Source organism: Miscanthus floridulus, chromosome 7 (assembly GCF_019320115.1).
Source record: "Miscanthus floridulus cultivar M001 chromosome 7, ASM1932011v1, whole genome shotgun sequence".
In the NCBI taxonomy this organism is placed as follows: Eukaryota; Viridiplantae; Streptophyta; class Magnoliopsida; order Poales; family Poaceae; genus Miscanthus; species Miscanthus floridulus.
This window is the reverse complement of record NC_089586.1, coordinates 24,521,515-24,527,481: the sequence shown is the minus strand read 5'-3', so window position 1 is coordinate 24,527,481 and position 5,967 is coordinate 24,521,515. Positions and strand designations below refer to the sequence as shown.

At 41.8% G+C, this 5,967-nt stretch overlaps 1 long non-coding RNA gene across 1 annotated transcript; it reads left to right on the top strand.

Annotated features, from left to right (window-relative positions):
- Nucleotides 1-5,049: 5,049 nt before the first annotated feature.
- On the top strand, nucleotides 5,050-5,719 carry LOC136462862 (uncharacterized). The gene is made up of 3 exons (XR_010760834.1): nucleotides 5,050-5,196; nucleotides 5,285-5,415; nucleotides 5,492-5,719. It is a non-coding gene; the product is annotated as an uncharacterized lncRNA (long non-coding RNA).
- Nucleotides 5,720-5,967: the final 248 nt, after the last annotated feature.

The following is a 5,967-nucleotide window of genomic DNA, read 5'->3' as shown; positions in this document are numbered from 1 at the left end:
ACCTATTGTTGTGAGCGTACTGTACCACTGGATTGTTATCACAATACAATCTCAGTGGTTCATTTATATCATCAATCACTTTCAATCCGGGTAAGAATTTCTTCAGCCAATTCACCTGCCCCGTTGCCTCATAGCATGCTACAAACTCGGCATACATTGTTGAGGATGTAGTCACAGTTTGTTTGGAGCTTTTCCACAATATAGCCCCTCCTGTGAGAGTAAATACATATCCTGACGTGGATTTTCTTTCATCTCCCACAGAATCAGAATCTGAATACCCCTCTATCTGCAGGGAATCAGATCTTCTATACGTAAGCATGAGGCCTTTCGTACCTTGCAAATAACGCAGGACTTTCTTCACTAATTTCCAATGTTCAATTCTTGGATTCTTTTGATATCTGCCAAGTAACCCGGTAACAAAAGCTAAGTCAGGGCGTGTACACACTTGAGCATATTGTAAACTTCCAACAGCTGAAGCATACGGTACCGCTTTCATTCGGTCAATTTCATATTGGTTCTTGGGACATTGATGTCCCCCAAATCTATCGCCCTTGACTATAGGAGCAGGTGAAGGACTGCACGTATGCATACTAAATTTCTTTAGGACCTTTTCTATGTATGCCTTTTGCGATAATCCTAGAACCCCTTTTCTCCTGTCTCGGTGAATCTCTATTCCCAAAATGAACGAGGCCTCACCGAGATCTTTCATATCAAAGTTTGAGGACAAGAATTTCTTCGTTTCCATTAGTAGATTGATATCACTACTAGCAAGCAAGATATCATCCACATACAAAATTAGGAATATGTACTTTCCATTCCTGAACTTTGCATAAACGCAATTGTCCTCAACATTTTCTTCAAACCCAAAACCTTTTATCGTTCTATCAAACTTCAAATACCACTGTCTTGAAGCTTGCTTCAATCCGTAGATTGATTTCTTCAGGCGACATCCCATATTTTCCTTTCCTTTTACGACAAAACCTTTCGGTTGTGCCATATAAACATTTTCTTCCAAATCCCCATTTAGGAAAGCCGTCTTTACATCCATTTGATGTAACTCCAAATCATAGTGGGCTACAAGTGCCATTATAATTCTGAAGGAATCTTTACATGAGACTAGAGAAAACGTCTCATTGTAATCAATCCCTTCTCTTTGCGTGAAGCCTTTCGCCACAAGTCGCGCTTTAAATCTTTCTATATTCCCTTGGGAGTCATATTTCGTTTTGTAGACCCATTTACAGCCTACTGTTTTGGCTCCTTTAGGAATATTTTCTAGGTCCCAAACTTTATTGGTACTCATTGATTTCAATTCATCTTCCATGGCCTTAAGCCACTTTGATGAGTGGTCGCTTCTCATGGCTTCTTCAAATGAGGTGGGATCATCCCCCATCTGACATTCTTCTATTTCATAAACTTCATAGTCATCAGTAATAGCTGATCTTCTTATTCTTTGAGACCTTCTAGGTTCCTCCGGCACTTGTTCCACATTTGGCTGTTGTTGTTCTTCCTCATGTGCAACATTTGGTTCTATAGGTTCCTCAAGGATAGGTTCCTCAAGGACAGGTGTTGACACAAAATGCGACACTGTGCCTCACACACAGCAAGCCGAAAAGCGTAGCTTCAATCGGGTTCCCGGGTGCTTCGTTATCCGGAAGCGTGCCAGTCAGTTTGACCTGAAAACTAACAAGGGACAAAATAATTAAATGTCAAACCGGAACATGTCGGGTAATACCAGACAGTTCCACATATACGGCCCTGAAGCCACTTACAACGACATACAGCTATAGAGAGCTGTCTGCCAATGAGTTCATAAACCGTTCAGCTAATGATAAGATAAATGCACGTGGAGATCTGATTGCCGAATATACGTGCATGGGAAGACATGTTTGAACAAGTGAAATTAATTATGAGTTAATGCATAACCAAGCTCGGCAATCTAGCCGAGTTGGGGTCCATGAAGCAGGAACGTGCAAATAAATACATTCAAACTAATCTAAAACCTGCATCTGCCGCACGACACCTAGTTTCGTCAAAGCTTAAACGTAATTAAAATACACGAACCCATGACATGTGACAATCTAGATCAAAATAACTCAGCCATTACGAGCGTATTATCTATTTGCGAAGGTAATACGAAAATAATGATCATTGAAGCGCGAATAAAACCATAAGAGAGGGCCGAACAATATTGATCTAGATCGGGCAGAAGTGTGTTACAAATATATAAAATATTTAAAACATGCAACACTGGATAACTTAATGAATCTATTTAGATTTGCCATATCTAATAGAGCCGATAACTATCTTGCTTTCACTAAGCGTATTGAACAAACGCCTGCCGCACGGTATTTACTCATAAGCAAAGCATAAGCAAAGACTTCTTGATTGTCAAGCAAAGATCCGCCGCACGATCATTGAAAACAAACAAGACTGCTTGCATCACGTCTAAATCCGCCGCATGATACTAGACATGATAACAAGGTTGTCGGAACTTACGGAGGTCGACGGATCGATGACTCCTCTCGAAGAACTCGACGACACGACAAAAGGACTCGAAAGTTGGCACGGGGCCGGTTGTATTGATTTTGGTTGTGAACCCTTATTATATTGGTCGAGGGTCAATATTTATACCCTGGACAAAACACGAGTCCTAGAGGACTACAATTTACAAAGGAACCTTTAAATAAACTTGGAAACTCGCGATTCCTTACCCTAAACTTTTAGAGTCCTTTACTATTACAACTTTCACCTTTTCGATCGGCCTTGCCTGCCATCTTCTGTCTTTCCCGAATGGAATCACCGCTTTTCTGGAATAACCGACCGCAATGCATTTAGCCGACCGCTTGCTTTGTTTGCCGAATACCCTTCTTCCCGCATGTGGGTCTACATGTCATCTTCCAGAATCGACCAAAATCCAGTGTTAACACATGCCCCCTCAATTTCGGGATAAAAGTTGTTTTATTCTGAAATTGACCACAAGCTCTTTCATCCCCCTAGGTCATCACCGTTCAAAATCGCAGCCGCTGCCCCAAAACTCAAGCTTTCAGCGCAACCTCGGACCTCCTTCAAATCTTCAATGGTGACCCAGGATGAAATCCCAGAGGTAAACTTTACTTATATTCGGCAACTTTCATCTTATTCTCCCGCTCCCTTTTTGATTTACTCCCCTCTGATTTCAATCATCTTCTAAAGGAATACAAGAGCCAGATTTTGATCCCCTATGCTGCCAATCCTGACTCCTATTTCCTCGGCCCAATGGGAAATCCTGACGCTTCTGAAATTATTGAGAAGGAAACCCAAAGAATTCCTTTCAAGTCTGGGGTTACCTCATCAAACCGATGGCCAAACACGTTCAAGAATTGGCCATTTCCCCCCAATCACCGGATGGCGTAACTGGTACAGGAGAATGCTGGAGAAAAGCAGCAGCCACTGGGAGAGTCAAGACATCAGTCATTGTCTGGAGTTATCTTTAGCAGAGACACCCAGGAATGATTCCCTTCTGATAGCAGCTTCTCACTTTTGGTCTGACGCTATCAATGCCTTTATCTTTGGTCATGGTATTATGACCATCACTCTAGCCGATGTATTCATGATGACTGGCTTGAATGTGTCATTGCCAGTATATCCTTACAAGTACAAGAGCAAAAGTAATCAAAGAGCCGTCAGCTCTGGATGTGGATGGGTCAAACATATTCAGAACTACATGAATGCATCTGGCGCCGTCTCTGACAAAGAGTTGAAAGCCTTCATGAATATGTGGCTATGCAGATTCATCTTCTGTGGAAAATCCAATGAACCGACCCTGAATCATATGGTAATGGCTGAAGACTTAGCTGCAGGCACTTAGATTCCACTAGGCAAATATCTCTTAGGGTCTGCTTATCATCTGATGCATCAGATTACTCTCCAGATGCGCCAAGGTGGAGAAATCTCTTGTGTGAATGGTCCCTGGTGGCTAATTCAAATGTGGCTTCAACTATATATGCATCAGATAACCTCTGTGAGCCTCTCCAATCTAAGTTTTCCTTCAGTCAACTATGCTGAAGGCAACACAGCAAAGGTCAAGGCTTGTCAGACTTATGGGGAAGCAGCATCATCCATAAACATTGACTTAGACATCGGTCACTTCTTCAAGCTATTTTTCAAAGGATTCGGCAATGTGCTCTGGTTTCCTTACAGAGAAAATGAAGATCTGACTTTGCCCTGCAAGTTTATCTATGAAACTGGTTGTTCAAGCCAAGAATCCACAGAGATTTTCAACTCCTTTATCAAACCTTGCACTCTGCCAGCCGAATTTCATCATGAGAGGTTAGTGTAGTCCACCTATGAATTCTACTATCCAAATATGGTGGCCAGACAATTAGGATGCGGCCAACTGCCTCTAATATTCCTCTTCTCAACAATCATAAAGTCAAGGGAAGTAATAACAGAAAGAATGGAAGCCAAGAAGATCTTTGAATTAGGATGGGAATTGCCAACATATGAACCATCCCCATTTGGGCTAATAGATGTTGCTCATCCCTTCTTCATCTCTTGGTGGCAAGAATGGCATGCTCATATCTTCAATATGTCAGTTCATTCTTTATGCAAAAACTTGCAACCTGACTTTGCTTCTGATAGCGAGGTAATTTCATTATGCTCATCATTTCTTGCATCCTGAATCCACTTCTTATTTTAAAATCTGGTTATGCACAGGATCTTGAGTTTACTCCCCCAGCCAAAGCAATCCAGTACTATTCGGCTGGTCCCAAGCCTGCTCTGGGGTTTGACGCTCCAAACTTAAAGGAATTCATGAAAGCTCCTGTAACTTTGGATTCAGCACCTTTAAAGGCACTCATGAAAACTCCTGCTACTTCAGCTGCTGCATCCTCAAGAGGAAAAAGCAAAAGGAAAACATCTGACAATTTTCTCTTACCCAAGAAACCAAGGACCAAGAAAGCCAGATTACCTCCTAAGGCATGAATCTTTTATTTTCTTATCAGGTTAACAACCTCATTTAGCAGTAAACCTGACCACCTCTATATTTATTGCTTTCATTGCAGCCACAAGTCGAAATCCCCACACTGGGCAATACCTCAGCGCCTGCAGAACCAACCCCTGAAGTTTCTACTGAAGATGAAGAAATTCATGATAGCGAAATTTCAGAGACTCATGAAGCCGAAGGTTCAAAGGTTCATAAACCCGATGAGACTATAGGTAGCATTGTTCAACCAATTCTCTTTTTCTTTCTTTTTAATAACATCTACTCTCTTATGCTCATTATCATTTATTTCACTGAAAATAGATGAAATCTTAGATGAACTGGCAAGGGAAACTTCTCCTGATCAAGCCCCAGACCTGCCTCTTCTGAACCTTCAATCAAGTTCTCCAGCAAGCCAGGGTATAATCCATCTTGATGATCAATCAGCCCAACAGGTAATGCCTTGTCTCACACTGTATTTTAGCAAAATTACCCAATCGGCTAACACCTTCTTTCTTCTCTTTTCCTTAGAAGAACATCACTAAACCGACCACCAGCTACTCCTTCTCAATTGAGGACTACATCATTGAGAAAGGTGAAGAGATCACTTCCCATCAAACCTTATCGCTGGAAAATCAGGCTCGGCTAAAAGAGGTGATCATTCTGCTAAACAAGGATACCATCAGTCTGGTTCAGGATGCAGACCAGATAAAAGACCTCCTTGAACTCATTGATCAAGATATCCCCTCTGCTCTCAAGGCTCCCCTGGAATCTGCAGCCCATCTTGATGACCATTTTGCTATGGTGAGAAGGGCAACCAAAAATACATCCTCGAGGACCGCTCTGCAGAAGGATAGATCTTTGAAAAAGCTAGAGATTAAAGATCTTCATTCTCATATCCAGTCTACGAGAAATTCCTTGGCAACCTTGGAGCCTGAACTGAAAGCCATGGAGGATGAAAAAAGCAGACTAGAAGCTCAACTAGCCGAACTGAATGCCAAAATTCA